Genomic DNA, 17,024 nt, shown 5'->3' with positions numbered 1-17,024 from the left:
TCTCTGAGGATTTTGTTAACCTCATGGTGGAGCAAACTAATATGTACGCTCGGCAATTTTTGGAGCAAAACCCGCGTTCATCCTATACTAACTGGTCTCCTGTGGACGAAGTTGAAATGACGCAGTTTTGGGGCCTGGTCCTCCACATGGGTATCCTGAAGAAGCCTAAAATTCGGCAATATTGGGGTGTTGATATTTTATACAACACTCAAGTGTTCAGAATGGTCATGGTCCGGACGCGTTTTCAGGCCATCCACAAGTTTCTGCATTATAACGATAATGCACAGTGTTCGCACGAGATGACCCCAACTTTGGCCGTCTGTTCAAAGTTCGGCCGGTCATCGAACACTTCAACAAAAAGTTTGCTGAAGTGTACGTGCCCCAAAGGAACATCTGCGTGGATGAGTCCTTGGTCCATTTCAAGGGAAGGCTCGGATTCCGTCAATACCTGCCCAGTAAGAGGGCCAGGTACGGAATCAAACTCTATAAGCTGTGTGAGAGTACCTCAGGGTACACCCACAGGTTTAGAGTGTACGAAGGAAAGGACACCAGGATTGAACCCCCTGAGTGTCCTCCTGACCTGTGAGTGAGTGGGAAAATTGTGTGGGATTTGGTGCACCCACTGCTGGATAAAGCTTATCACCTCTACACTGATAACTTTTATACCAGCATCCAACTCTACAAATCCCTCTCTGCGCGAGGTACCGCAGTACTGTCCGCAAAAATCAGAGGCCTCCCGAAGACGCTACTTGGGCAGATGCTCCGAAAAGGTGAGAGCATCCGTACAATGCTTTGAGAAAGGCCAAGGTGTGGTACAAAAAGCTGGCCGTGCACATCGTCCAATTGGCAATGCTCAACGCATTCCTGCTGTCACAATGTGCACACCACACCGATACGTCGTACCTTGAGTTCCAGGAGGTAGTGGTTAAGGCCCTGATGTTTGGCACTCTGGAAGGAGAGGGCCCCAGAACTTCCGGAACTGAAGGTGCTCGTATTGTACCAGGTCAGCATTTCCCGGGGGAGGTCCCACAAAGTGCAAAAAGAGGTAAATCACAAAAAAGGTGCCGAGTGTGTTACAAAAACGGAATACCCAAGGACACCATTTATCAATGCAACACCTGCCCCGAAAAATCTGGCCTGTGTATGAAGGATTGCTTCAAATTGTACCACACCTCAATGCACTACTAAATTACTTTACCGGAAACATTAGATTAGTTGGGGCACAACTATATAAGTTCCTTGGGGGTCTAGTTTTCAAAACAATGTCACATGTGGTTTTTTTTTTTTTTTACTGATTAGGCACATCAGGGGCTCTGCAAATGGAAAATGACGCCTGCAGACCATTCCATCTAAGTCTGCATTCCAAAATGTCACTCCCTTCCGATCCCCGATGTGTGCCTAAACAGTTTTTTCCCACATATGGGGACCAGCGTACTCAGGACAAATTGGACAACAACTTTTGGGGTCCAATTTCTCCTGTTACACTTGGGAAAATTAAAAATTGGGGACTAAACCATCATTTTTGTGGGCACAAAATAGGATTATTTATTTTCACACCTGGGCAGTATAAACTTTAGTGAAACACTTGGGGGTTCAAAGTTCTCACCACATATCTAGATAAGTTCCTTAGGGGGTCTAGTTTCCAAAATGGGGTCACTTGTGGGGGGTTTCTACTGTTTAACCACATCAGGGGCTCTGCAAATGGAACATGACGCCCGCAGACCATTCCATCAAAGTCTGCATTCCAAAGCGTCACTTCTTCCCTTCTGAGCCCCGACGTGTGCCCAAACAGTAGTTTTCTCCCACATATGGGGTTCCTTAGGGGGTCTAGTTTCCAAAATGGGGTCACTTGTGGGGGGTTTCCACTGTTTGGGCACATTGGGGGCTCGTCAAACGCAACATGGCATCCAATCTCAATTCCAGCCAATTTTAGGTTGAAAAAGTCAAATGGCGCTGCTTCCTTTCCGAGCCCTGCCGTGCGCCCAAACAGTGGTCCCCCCACATATAGGGTATCAGCGTACTCAGGACAAGTTGGACAACATTTGGGGTACAATTTCTCCTGCTACCCTTGTGAAAATTAAAAAATTTTGCTAACAGATCATTTTTGTGACTAAAAAGTTAAATGTTAATTTTTTCCTTCCATGTTGCTTCTGCTCCTGTGAAGTGCCTGAATGGTTAATAATCTTCTTGAATGTAGTTTTGAGTAGCTTGAGGGGTGCAGTTTTTAGAATGGTGTCACTTTTGGGTATTTTCTGCCATATAGACCCCTCAAAGTGACTTCAAATGTGAGGTGGTCCCTAAAAAAATGGTTTTGTAAATTTTGTTGTAAAAATGAGAAATCACTGGTCAACTTTTAACCCTTATAACTTCCTAACAAAAAAAATTTTGTTTCCAAAATTGTGCTAATGTAAAGTAAACATGTGGGATATGTTATTTATTAACTATTTTGTGTCACGTAACTCTCTAGCTTAAGGGTATAAAAATTCAAAGTTTGAAAACGCAAAATTTTCTAAATTTTCGCCATATTTCCATTTCTTTCATAAATAAACGCACGTTATAGCGAAGAAATTTTATCACTAAAGTGAAGTACAATATGTCATGAGAAAACAATGTCAGAATCGCCTAGATCCGTTGAAGCATTCCAGAGTTATTACCTCATAAAAGGACAGTGGTCAGAATTGTAAAAATTGGCCCGGGAGTTAACGTGCAAACCACCCTTGGTAGTGAAGGGATTAATTTCCCCTTTTGAATGTTTTATTGAAAATGACATTGAAATTTACCATGTTATGGTCATTGAAACTTACCATGTTTTTTTTAAAATATCAGGGATTTTACCTTGAACGGGCAAGAAGTCCTGATGATTAAGGTGCCTTAGTACATGAGGTAGATATCCTAAATAATAAAGCTTGATTAGTCTTTATATAGTGTATATAACTTTGCACATGTTATATGTAAAGTGCATTATGGTTATTAATATAAAAACTGATTAAATAAGATATTAAAACAATATTTCTGCTTGTTTGCACTTTTAAAATTCAGGTCAAATATTAGATAATACTTAATACGTGAGTCCAGGGGATTATACCTTCAGATGTCCTATAAGATTTTCAAATAATTAAAGGTGCCTCCGTGCTTGAAATAGCAGCCTTAAATGACAAGTCCGTCTATATAAAAAATATGCAAGGCATACCGCTGGTGTTAATACTCTGTGGAAAGTTGCTGGTATTAAGTTGAGAGAAACGCTGTCCCAGCCGGTGACAGGTGCTTGGATCCGGTGTCCGATGGTGCTCGTGTCAGCACATGTAAACCCACAGGTCCTATAGGACCTTTATGACATGTTCGGTCACGTGACATTTAGCGGTCATATGGTGCACACTCTAGTTACGGTAAGCAAGCAGGACCAATTCCTATGTGTTTCGGAAAACGGTAATTAGATCTACCGGTAATTGTGTTTCCAGGAATCCATCCTGACAGCACCATGGAGGATGCCCTTCTTACCCTCAGAGGGACAGGAACAACAAGCGGTTAAAAGGACCCTCCCCTTACCACCCATCAGTGACTTTCCAAAGTACCACATCTGGATGGATGCAAACCGAGACTTTATTAACAATTCCTATACAAATGTTACTTCACATCAGTATGCAAACACAAACTTGCAGTAGGGAGGGAACTAGTAGTGCTGTCAGGATGGATTCCTGGAAACACAATTACCGGTAGGTCTAATTACCGTTTTCCAGTTCACCACCTGACAGCACGATGGAGCAGTACCAAAGAATGGTAATCTTAGTGCGGGACTACTGAATGTAAGACCTTCCTGCCGAAGGCTAACTGTTCTGACACTATATCTAGTTTGTAATGCCTAGCAAAGGTACAAAGGTTTGCCCATGTTGCGGCCCTGCAAATTTGTTCTGCTGAGGCCCCCCTCTTTCTGCCCATGACGTAGCTACGGCTCGAGTTGAATGGGCTCTAAGACTGTCTGGGGAATCTTCCCCTGAGCTCTATAGGCTAAGTCTATTGTGGTTTTAATCCACCTCACGATTGTCGCTTTTGCCGCTTTACAGCACTTAATCAAAAATCTGTAGGTATGGGTCCTGTATAGATAGGGCCTGCATTTGCCCCAACCTCTTGGCCAATGTAATGGCTATGAGAAAGGCTGTCTTAAAGGAGAGCTTGGTTATATCCATATTCTCTGACAGGAGATACGAGGATTTACACAGCACATTAAGGACCAGGTTGAGGTCCCAGGGAGGAGAGGACTTCCTTATGAGGGGCCTCAATCTCTGTGTGGTTCTAGAAAACCTCGCTACCCAGGGATGGGTGGCTAGGGAGAAATCAAAGAAGACACTAAGGGCAGATATCTGTACTTTTAACATACTAGGCCGAAGAAACTTTCTAAACCCCAGCTGGAGGAAGTCAAGGTTTCTGGGAATGTCCGGACTCTGGATTTCAGGGTTTGGCGCTCAGGATCCAAGCAGATAGCTGCAGTGAGTCCGGATTCGTGTGGAGTACCGGACCCTGGTGTAAAAGATCCTGTCTCTTTGGTAAAAGGATGGGTCTTTCTACCGCCATTCTGTTTAGAAGGGAGAACTAGCTCCTCTATGGCCAAAAGGGAACTACTACGATTGCTGTTGCTCTGTCATTTAGTATCTTCCTGAGTGTTCTCGGAATTAGTGGAAGGGGTGGAAACGCGTACACAGCCCTTCTCCCCAGGGTGGTGACAGTGCGTCGACCCCGGCTGCCCCCTCCAGGGAATTTAGCGAATAGAAGGTTCCGACCTTTGTGTTGGTTCTGGAGGCAAAGAGATCCACCTGCGGTGTTCCCCAATGCTGATAGAGCATGTGGAATATCTCTCCCATTCTGTGGGATTTATCAATGTCCTGCTTAAGTAATCTGCCAGCTGGTCTCTGGCTCCCTCCAGGTGTACCGCTGAGATGAATTCGACCGAGTTCTCTGTCCACTTGAAGATCTGATTCACCAGATGTTGTAATGACGGATGTCTCGGGCCTCTCTGGTGTCTTAGAAACGCCACTGCGGTCACATTGTCGGAGAGAACCTTCACATGTCTTTCTCTGATCTTCGTTCGGGCCTGGTATAGAACCTTCCATATGGCATATAATTCCCAGAAATTTGATGACTTGGTCTTCATTTCTGGGTCCCATTGTCCTTGATAGAATTCTCCCTCTATGTGCCCGCCCCATCCGAACTGACTGGCATCTGTGGTCACGGTGACAGAGGGACAGAGAACCCATGGTACCCCCACCTTCAGGTTTTTTGGGGTGGTCCACCATTCCAATGATTCCTTTACTGAATGGGAGAGTGTCATCTTCTTGTCCAATGAACTCTCTCTCCTGTCCCAGGTTTGCAGCACCTGCTCCTGTAACTTCCATGAGTGGAACTGACTCCACTTCACTCCGGGGATGCAAGCTGTCATTAGGCCCAGTATTTTCATTGCCTCCCTTATAGAACATGGTTTCTTCTTGAACCAGTGGACCTTCTCTATTAGGGTGACCTGTCTTTCTTCTGGTAAGAAAGATGTATCGATGTGGTAATCTAGTATGACTCCTAGAAATTTTATTCTGGGCTGAGGGATTAAATTTGACTTTTCCCAATTTATGACCCACCCCAAGTCCTGTAACATGGAGGTTGAGAGGTGGCAATCGATTTTGAGCTGCTCCACCGAATCTGCCACTAGCAAAAATCGTCCAAATATGGTACTATGGTCACGCCGTGGTTTCTTAAGTAAGCAACTACTTCTACCATTAATTTGGTAAAAATTCTGGGGGCCGAAGCGAGGCCAAAGGGCAGGCATTGGAATTGAAAGTGATGGATTGTACCCTGGTTTCTCAGGGCAAATCTCAAATATTTCTGGTAGGCGGTGTGAATTGGGACATGGTAGTATGCACTCTTTAAATCCAAAGTGCACATCACCATGTCCCTGTCTATTAGTGGAATCGTAGATTTTATCGACTCCATTTTGAACCTCTTGTTAGCTATCCACTTGTTCAGGGGTTTGAGATTTATGATTGCCCGAGAGTCTCCTGATGGTTTCTTTACTGAAAAGAGACTCGAACAGTGACCCCTGCCTTTTTCTGGAGTGGGAACTGGGATGATCGCGTTTATTTCTAGTAGTTCTTCGATGTCTGTCCACATAGAGTTGGCTAGTGGAGGCTAGGATCTGGTTACTATGAACTTCTCTGAGGGAAGGCTGGTGAATTCTAGCCTGTAGCCCTGGCTGATTGTATGCAGAATCCAAAGGGTTTTGTGATACCTTCTACCAACCCCCTAGAAATTCTTTTAGCCGACCTCTCACTCTGATGGCATCATTTTCTTTGTGACCCTGAGCCAGAGAAAATGGAATCTCTACCCTTAACCCCTTTGGGATAGCTCCATCTCCCTGTCTTCCCTTTCCCCCTGTAGTCTGTCTTCTGATTAGGACGGGACCTACGAAAGGGCTGGTACTTCCTTGTTTTTTCCTCAGGGAACCCTTTCTTCTTGTCTGAGGCCTTTTCTAGTATGTTATCTAGAATGGGCCCGAACACTTTACCCCCGGAAAAAGGAATGGCACAAAGTTTGTTTTTGGATTGGGTATCCCCAGACCAAGTCTTTAGCCAGATTGCTCTTCTGGCCGCATTAGACAAACACTCACTCCTGGCGGCGAATCTACGGACTCCGCCAATGCATCGGCCATGAATCCTGTTGCGTGCTTCAGTAATGGCAGAGACTTGAGTATAACATCTCTGGGGGTTTTTGCTTTGAGTTGTTCCTCTAAGTCGTCCACCCATAAATGCATTGACCGGGCCACAGAAGTTGCTACAATGTTGGCCCAAATTATGGCTGCCGAAGACTCCCAGGATCTTTTTAGGAGTCCATCTGCCTTACGGTCCATTGACTCCTTCAGGCTGGAGGAGTCTTCAAATGGGATTGCCGTCTTTTTTGCCACTTTTGCCAGTGGTACGTCTATTTTGGGTGTTTCGTCCCAAGTCTTTATATCTTCTGAATTGAAGGATAAATGGAGCCTGAAATCTCTTGGTACCACTAGTCTCTTTTCCACATCTTCCCACTCTTCTAAGATCATGGATCGTATATGGCTATTCACTGGGAACACTCTAGTAACTTGGGTATGCAGTCCCCCAAACATTTCATCCTGTATGGATACTTCCTCCGGGGTGTCCTGTAACTGCATCGTGTCCCGTACCGCTTGCAGGAGCTCATCAGTGTCCGCTGCAGAGAAGAGGTATCTTTTCCCACTTCCTATCGGATCCTCCTTTTCTTCCTGATCCGAATCCTCCGAGCCATCCTCGTCCGAGGAAGGACTAGTTTCCCTCAGCCTCTTTCGTGGCCTCTGGGTTTCTGGTTGGCTGGTATGAGGGAGGTTTAGGGTCGATATGGAAACCCACACTTCCTGCCTTATTATTGACCTCATATTGGTCATCAGTGAAGTCTGCTCCTCTTCAACAATTGTAAAAGTACAGGCTTTACAGAGTGGCTTCCGCCAGCTTTCTGGCAATTTTGTGGCACAAATGGGACATTTATTCTTTGCGGGTTTCTTTTTTTCTCCAGACAGGGTGGATGACTCTCCCTACAAATACACAGAGATCCTGCATTATCTCAGTGTGTGTAGGGTATTTAATGTGGCATTGCTTTGTTAATAGTCTACTCACATGCCCCTGGCTCATCTCTGGTCCCTCGGGCTTGGCTGTGTCCTCCATAGAGAGAGTGCACGCTAACCGGGATTGTCCTATTCAGGATGGCCAGCAGTGGTACTGAGCTCTCCCCCCATTTATTTCCTACCTGATTGATCCTGCTCCTCCTCGACCGCGTGCCGCGTGGCTTGGCTATATACCCACATGAGCTGCGTCCGGTTCTGGTCCTCTGGCGGCATTTTATTGATATAATTTTTATTTGGTCTGAGGACCAGGAATCACTGTCTGAATTTTTAATGGAAATTAATAAAAATTAATTTTTTTTAAATTTTACCTCTACAACTAGTTTTGAGACAGTGAATTTTTTAGACCTTAGTATATATATTGAGGATAATGTAATAAAAATTTGCACATATACCAAAAGCACAGATGCGAATAGTTACATCAATATGGAAAGTTGCCATCTACCAAGCTGGCTGATTAATATCCCAAGAAGCCAGTTCATGCGAGCACATAGAAATTGCTCTACTCCAAAAATGTTTCAAAAGGAAGCCAGTATTTTAACAAAAAAATTCTTGGACAAAGGATAAGACAAAAACGCTCTCTTGGCAGCTAAAAATGTTGTGAAACATCCCCAGATGTAAATTAATTATTAATAAAATAATAAGAGATCCTCCTGTTGATGAAGGTCAATTAGATGTCCCTATTATTACCCAATATAATGCCAACATTAACATATTAAAGAAAACTGTCAGAAAATATTGGGACATCCTGAAGGACAACAACATTATTGGGGATAAGAGGATAAGATACCTAATGAACCTAGATTCATATACAAAAAGGCTAATCTGGGTATTTTAATTGCTCCTTCAATCCGAGAACCCCCTGCACAAATACAGTCTGCTCTTTTTAAAAAGGACCTAAAAGGATTTTATCCATGTAAAAAAATGTAAGGTATGGAAATCCTTAAATATAAGGAAAAAAAACTGAAATTAAGAAAGGGGATAAAATCCATCAGATTATGGATTTTATTACATGCACATCTAAAGGGGTCATATATTCCATTATGTGCCCCTGTAACAAAATGTATGTGGGGATAACAAAAAGACCGATGAATGTAAGAATTAATGAGCACTTGAGGAATATTAAGAAGAAATATGATGAGCACCCCTTCTCAACACATTTTGCTAAAATTTCATGGGGGTTCTATTACTGGAATAGATATATCAGGTATCGAAATTATTAAACAACACAGGCGCAAAGGAGACTTTGTTAAGAAAATGTCAAAAGCTGAAAGCCGCTGGATTTTTTAATTGGATACGCTAAAACCAAAAGTACTCAATGAAATTGAACTGTTTGCATTTGATTGACAGCGTATTAGGTCCTGTGGTTTTACATGTGCTGACATGAGCACCATCGGACGCTGTATCTAAGCGCTTGTCACTGGCCGGGACAGTGCTTCTCTGAACTTTATACCAGCAACTTTCCACGAAGTATTAACACCAGCGGTATGCCTTGCATATTTTTTTTATATAGACGGACTTGTCATTTAAGGCTGCTATTTCAAGCACGTAGGCACATTGATTATTTGAAAATCTTACTGGACATCCAAATTGTATAGTCCCCTGGACTTAACTATTAAGTATTATCTAATATTTGCCCTGAATTTTAAAAGTGCAAACAAGCAAAAATATTGTTTTAGTATCTTATTTCATCAGAGTTTTTATATTAATAACCATAATGCACATTACATGTGCATAGTTATATACACTATATAAAGACTAATCAAGCTTTATTATTTAGGGTATCTACCTCATGTACTAAGGCACCTTAATCATCAGGACTTCTTGCCCATTCAAGGTAAAATCCCTGATATTTTAACCCCTTTCTGATATGTGACGTACTATCTCGTCCATGGTACCCGGGCCTGTATGATCGGGGGCGGGATAGTACGCAGCGTGAACAGCGGCGCTCATGCGAACAGTGGCGCTCACTGATTATCACAGCTGACATCTGGCACTATATGCCAGGGGTGATCAAGGACCGCCCCCGGCACATTAACCCCCGGCACACTGCGATCAAACATGATTGCAGTGTACTGGGGCACAGGGAAGAATCACGCAGGGTAGGGGCTCCCTGCGTGCTTCCCTGAGATCCTCAGAGCAGCGTGATGTGCTCGTGCTGCTCAGAGGGTCTCCTCCCTGCAGGACCCCGGATCCAATATGGCTGTGGGGGCCTTCGGGGTCCTGCAGGGAGGCGGATTCCTCAGTGCCTGCTGAGAGCAGGCACTGAGAAAGTCTCCTCAGTGCCTGTCTGACACAGTGCACTGCAAAGTGTCAGATCAGCGATCTGAAACTTTACAGTGATGTCCCCCCCCCCGGGACAATAGAATAAGTTTAAAAAAAAAACTTCAAGTGTAAAAATAATTTTTAAAAAATTCCTAAATAAAATTAAAAAAAAAAAATATTCCCTACTAAATTCTTTTTTTTGTAAATAAAATAAAAATACACATATTTAGTATCGCCACATCTGTAACGACCCGCCCTATAAAACTGGCCCACTAGTTAACCCCTTTAGTGAACCCGTTCAAAAATAAATACAAAACAAAGCAAAAAAACAATGCTTCATCATCATACCGCCGAACAAAAGCTGCAATAAAGCGTGATCAAAAAGACCGATATAAATAACCATGGTTCCGCTGAAAACATCTTCTTGTCCCGCAAAATAAGAGCCGCCATACAGCGTCATCAGCGAAAAAATAAAGTTATAGCTGAAGAATACAACGATGCAAAAATAATTATTTTTTATATAAAATAGTTTTTATTGTACAGTTGTGGCCAAAAGTATTGACACCCCTGCAATTCTGTCAGATAATACTCAGTTTCTTCCTAAAAATGATTGCAAACACAAATTCTTTGGTATTATTATCTTCATTAAATTTGTCTTAAATGAAAAAACACAAAAGAGAATGAAGCAAAAAGCAAAACATTGATCATTTCACACAAAACTCCAATAATGGGCCAGACAAAAGTATTGGCACCCTCAGCCTAATACTTGGTTGCACAACTTTTAGCCAACTGCGACCAACCGCTTCCGGTAACCATCAATGAGTTTCTTACAATGCTCTGCTGGAATTTTAGACCATTCTTCTTTGGTAAACTGCTCCAGGTCCCTGATATTTAAAGGGTGCCTTCTCCAAACTGCCATTTTTAGATCTCTCCACAGGTGTTCTATGGGATTCAGGTCTGGACTCATTGCTGGCCACCTTAGTAGTCTCCAGTGCTTTCTCTCAAACCATTTTCTAGTGCTTTTTGAAGTGTGTTTTGGGTCATTGTCCTGCTGGAAGACCCATGACCTCTGAGGGAGACCCAGCTTTCTCACACTGGACCCTACATTATGCTGCAAAATTTGTTGGTAGTCTTCAGACTTCATAACGCCATGCACATGGTCAAGCAGTCCAGTGCCAGAGGCAGCAAAGCAACCCCAAAACACCAGGGAACCTCCGCCATGTTTGACAGTAGGGACCGTGTTTTTTTTTTTTGGATGCCTCTTTTTTTTCCTGTAAACTCTATGTTGATGCCTTTGCCCAAAAAGCTCTACTTTTGTCTCATCTGACCAGAGAACATTCTTCCAAAACGTTTTAGGCTTTTTCAGGTAAGTTTTGGCAAACTCCAGCCTGGCTTTTTTATGTCTCGGGGTAAGAAGTGGGGTCTTCCTGGGTCTCCTACCATACAGTCCCTTTTCATTCAGACGCCGACGGATAGTATGGGTTGACACTGTTGTACCCTCGGACTGCAGGGCAGCTTGAACTTGTTTGGATGTTAGTCGAGGTTCTTTATCCAACATCCGCACAATCTTGCGTTGAAATCTCTTGTCAATTTTTCTTTTCAGTCCACATCTAGGGAGGTTAGCCACAGTGCCATGGGCTTTAAACTTCTTGATGACACTGCGCACGGTAGACACAGGAACATTCAGGTCTTTGGAGATGGACTTGTAGCCTTGAGATTGCTCATGCTTCCTCACAATTTGGTTTCTCAAGTCCTCAGACAGTTCTTTGGTCTTCTTTCTTTTCTCCATGCTCAATGTGGTACACACAAGGACACCGGACAGAGGTTGAGTCAACTTTAATCCATGTCAACTGGCTGCAAGTGTGATTTAGTTATTGCCAACACCTGTTGGGTGCCACAGTTAAGTTACAAGTGCTGTTAATTACACAAATTAGAGAAGCATCGCATGATTTTTCGAACAGTGCCAATACTTTTGTCCACCCTCATTTTTATTTTTGGTGTGGAATTATATCCAATTTGGCTTTAGGACAATTCTTTTTGTGCTTTTTCATTTAAGACAAATTAAATGAAGATAATAATACCAAAGAATTTGTGTTTGCAATCATTTTCAGGAAGAAACTGAGTATTATCTAACAGAATTGCAGGGGTGTCAATACTTTTGGCCACAACTGTATAACAGCGCCAAAACATAAAAAAAAATATAAATGAGGTATTGCTGTAATCGTACTGACCCTCTAAACCTCTTTATCAATTTTACCACACGTGGAATGGTGTAAACGCCCCCCCAAAATTCATGAAATGCTGTTTTTGGTTCATTCTGCGTCCCAAAAATCGGAATAAAAAGGCGATTAAAAAATGTTACGTGCCCGAAAATAGTACCAATAAAAACGTCAACTCGTCCCGCAAAAAATAAGACCTCACATGACTCAAAATACGGAAAAATTATAGCTGTCAAAATGTGGTGATGCAAAAACTATTTTTGCAATAAAAAGGGTCTTTTAGCGTATTACAGCTGCCAAACGAAAAACCCGCCACATACAGTAAACCAAACCCCCCTTTATCACCCCCTTAGTTAGGGAACAATAACAAAACTTAAAAAAGTATTTATTTCCATTTTCCCATTAGGGTTGGGGCTGAGATTAGGGTTAGGGGTGTGTTGGGGTTAGTGTTGGAGTTAGAATTGGGGGGTTTCCACTGTTTAGGCACATAAGGGGCTCTCCAAACGCAACATGGCATCTGATCTCAATTCCAACCAATTCTGCATTGAAAAAGTCAAACGGTGCTCCTTCCCTTCCAAGCTCTGCCATGCGCCCAAACAGTGACTAACCCCCACATATGGGGTATCAGCCTATTCAGGACAAATTGCACAACAACTTTTGGGGTCCAATTTCTCCTGTTACCCTTGGGAAAATAAAAAATTGGGGGCAAAAATATTTTTGTGGAAAAAATATGATTTTTTTTATTTTTATGGCTCTACGTTATAAACTTCTGTGAAGCACTTGGGGGATCAAAGTGCTCACCACACATCTAGATAAGTTCCTTGGGGGTCTAGTTTCCAAAATGGGGTCACTTGTGTGAGGTTTCCACTGTTTAGGCACATCAGGGGCTCTCCAAATGTGACATGACACCCGCAGACCATTCCATGAAAGTCTGCATTCCAAAACATCACTACTTCTCTTCCGAGCCCCGATGTGTGCCCATACAGTACTTTTCTCCCACATATGGGGTATCAGCGTACTCAGGACAAATTGGACAACAACCTTTGGGGTCCAATTTCTCCTGTTACCATTGGGAAAATAAAAAAATTGAGGACTAAAAGATCATGTTTGTGGAAAAAATGACTTATTTTCATGCCCGGGCGTTATAAACTTCTGTGAAGCACTTGGGGGTTCAAAGTGCTCACCACACATCTAGATAAGTTCCTTGGGGGGTCTACTTTCCAAAATGGTGTCATTTGTGGGGGGTTTCCACTGTTTAGGCACATCAGGGGCTCTCCAAACGTGACATGGCATCCGATCTCAATTCCAGCCAATTTTGCTTTGAAAAAGTCAAACGGCACTCCTTCACTTTCGAGCTCTGCCATGCGCCGAAACAGTGGTTCCCCCCACATATCAGGTATCAGCGTACTCAGGACAAATTGCACAATAACTTTTGCAGTCCAATTTCTCCTGTTACCCTTGGTAAAATAAAAAAATTGGACCTGAAGTAAATTTTTGTGAAAAAAAGTTAAATGTATTTTTTTTTAAAAACTTTCAAAAAATTCCTGTGAAGCACCTGCAAGGTTAATGAAATTTTTGAATGTGGTTTTGAGTACTGTCAGGGGTGCAGTTTTTAGAATGGTATCACTTTTGGGTATTTTCTATCATATAGACCGCTCAAAGTGACTTCAAATTTGAGGTGGTCCCTAAAAAAACAAATGGTGCTGTAAAAATGAGAAGTCGCTGGTCAACTTTTAACCCTTATAATTTCCTAACAAAAAAAATTTTGGTTCCAAAATTGTGCTGATGTAAACATGTGGTAAATGTTACTTATTAAGTTTTTTGTGTGCTATCTCTCTGTGATTTAAGGGCATAAAAATTAAAAGTTGGAAAAGTGCAAAATTTTCAAAATGTTCGCCAAATTTCCATTTTTTTCACAAATAAACGCAACTTATATGAATGAAATTTTACCACTAACATGAAGTACAATATATGTCACAAGAAAAACAATGTCAGAATCACCAGGATCCATGAAAGCATTCCAGAGTTATTACCTCATAAAAGGACAGTGGTCAGAATTGTTAAAATTGGTCCGGTCATTAACGTGCAAACCACCCTTGGGGGTAAAGGGTTAAAAAAAAAACTTTTCACATATGTAAATTGAACAGTTTAACAACGTATAGGCTGTACATTATTCATACCTCCCAACTTTTAAAGAAGGGAAAGAGAGACAAAGGCTTCAAATTTTAGGCCATGCCCCGACCACACCCATTTTGCAACTAGTCACACCCATGTCCACCCCCAACCACACCCATTTAGCACTGCTGATCACACTGACTGGTACTGAGGGCACAGTGGCTGGCATTATGGGCACAGTGGCTGGTACTGTGGGCACACTGACTGGTACTAAGGAAAAGAAAGAAAGAAAACAGAGAGAGAAAGAAAGAAAGGAGAGTGAGAGAAAGAAAGAAGAGAGAGATAGAAAGAGGGGAAAGAAAGAAAGAAAGAAAGAAGAGAGCGAAAGAAAGAAAGAAGAGAGCGAAAGAAAGGGGAAAGAAAGAAAGAACAGATACAAATAAAGAGGGGAAATAAAGAAAGAACAGAGAAAAATAAAGAGAAAGAAAAAGAATGAACAGAGAGAAAGAAAGAGGGGAAAGAAAGAACAGAGAGAACAGATATAAAGAAAGAACATAGAAAGAACAGAGAGAGAAAGGAAGAACAGAGAGAAAGAAAGGGGAAAGAACAGAGAGAGAAAAAATGGGGAAAGAAAAAACAGAGAGAAAGAGGGGACAGAAAAAATGAACAGAGGGAGAGCCAAAGAAAGAGGGGAAATAAAGAACAGAGAGAGAGAAAGAAAGAAGTAAAGAAAGAGAAAGAACAGAGAAAAAGAAAGAGGGAATAGAAAAAACAGAGAGAGAAAGAACAGAGAGAGAGAGAAAAAGAAATATTAGAGAGAGAAAGAAAGAACAGAGAGAAAGGGAAAGAAAAAGAACACGGAAGGAAAGAAAGAAAGAAAGAAAGAAAGAACAGAGAAAAAGAAAGAGAAAGAACAGAGAGAAAGAAAGAGGGGACAAAAAGAGCAGAGAAAGAAAGAGGGGAAAGAAAGAAAGAGGGGAAAGAAAGAACAGAGAGAAAACAAATAGAAAGAACAGAGAGAGAAAGAGAAAGGAAGAACAGAGAGAGAGAAAGAAAGAGGGGAAAGAAAGAAAGAAAGAAAGAAAGAAGAGAGCGAAAGAAAGGGGAAAGAAAGAAAAGATACAAATAAAGAGGGGAAATAAAGAAAGAACAGAGAAAAATAAAGAGAAAGAAAAAGAATGAACAGAGAGAAAGAAAGAGGGGAAAGAACAGAGAGAACAGATATAAAGAAAGAACATAGAAAGAACAGAGAAAGGAAGAACAGAGAAAGAAAGGGGAAGAACAGAGAGAAAAAATGGGGAAAGAAAGAAAGAGGGGAAAGAAAGAACAGAGAAAACAAATAGAAAGAACAGAGAGAGAAAGAGAAAGGAAGAACAGAGAGAGAGAGAAAGAAAGAGGGGAAAGAAAGAAAGAAAGAACTGAAAGCGAAAAAAAGAACAGAGAGAAAAAGTGGAAAGAATAAAAGAAAGAACAGAGAGAGGGAAAGAAAGAACAGAGAGAAAGAGTGAAAGAAAGAGGGGAAAGAAAGAACTGAGAGAAAGAAAGAGGGAAAAGAAAGAATAGAGAGAGAAAGAAAAAGAGAAAGAAAGAGAAAAAAAGAAAGAAGAGAGAGAGAAAGAATAAAAAAGAAAAAGAAAGAATAGAGAGAAAAAGAAAGAGGGGAAAGAAAGAAAGAACAGAGAGAAAGAAAGAGGGGAAAGAAAGAAAGAACAGAGAAAGAAAGAGGGGAAAGAAAGAAAGAACAGAGAGAAAGAAAGAGGGGAAAGAAAGAAGTAAAGAAAGAGAAAGAAAGAGGGGATAGAAAGAAAGAAAGAAAGAAAGAAAGAAAGAAAGAAAGAAAGAAATTTAGGCAAAATGAGGGCAACACAATATCCTGACCTCTATGAAAGTCTGACACCACCTTGGGCATAAAGGAGGGGTCTAGGCGCAGTACTATACTGTCTGAGTTAAGCAAGAGGTATGGTTCTTGTACCAAAAGGGCCTGTAGTTCCCCTACTTGTCTAGCAGTGGTGATTGCTACAAGAAAGACTGTTTTGAGTGTGAGGATCTTTAATGAAATTCCTGACAGGGGCTTAAACGTGGCCTGTGTTAGGCTATTGAGCACTATATTAAGATTACAGGGGGAACCCGACTAGGGAGTGTAGGCTGTATTCTGTTCACAGCGGTCATGAATCGTTTAACCCAACGGTCTGGCTAGGTCCTGGTCAAAAAAGGAACTGAGGGCAGATACTTGTACCCTTAACGTGCTTGAAGTAAGTCCTAGCTCTAATCCCTTTTGTAGGAAATCTAGGACCTGGGCAATATTGGGATGGAAGGGATCAGGGACCTCAGGAAGACACCAGGAAGAAAACTTCTTCCATAATTTGCTGTATATGGCATTTGTTACTGGCTTTCTGCTTTTTTGAAGGGTCCAGATTATCTAATCCAATAGCCCTTTGGCCTTCAGGATGTTGGCCTCAATAACCAAGCTGCTAGATTCAATTTGATGGGGTTTGGGTGCAGTAGGGGACCCTGGAAAAGGAGGTCGGTTTTTTGGGGTAGAAGAAAGGGACCTTCCAAGGCCATGTCCAACAGGGCGCTGTACCAGCTTCGTCCTGGCCACATTGGAGCAACTAGGATTGTCGTGACCCTGTCTGACTGGATCATTTGCAGCATCCTTGCAAGCATAGGGATCGGTGGAAAGGCATAGGCCAGTCTGAAGACCCATGGATGGGCGAAAGCGTCTGTCTCCCGGGCTCCGTGGGACCGAGGGAGAAATA

This window comes from Dendrobates tinctorius, unplaced genomic scaffold, assembly GCF_039654945.1.
Source record: "Dendrobates tinctorius isolate UK_male_01 unplaced genomic scaffold, ASM3965494v1 ptg000094l, whole genome shotgun sequence".
Classification (NCBI taxonomy): domain Eukaryota; kingdom Metazoa; phylum Chordata; class Amphibia; order Anura; family Dendrobatidae; genus Dendrobates; species Dendrobates tinctorius.
Note: the sequence above shows the minus strand (reverse complement) of the source record.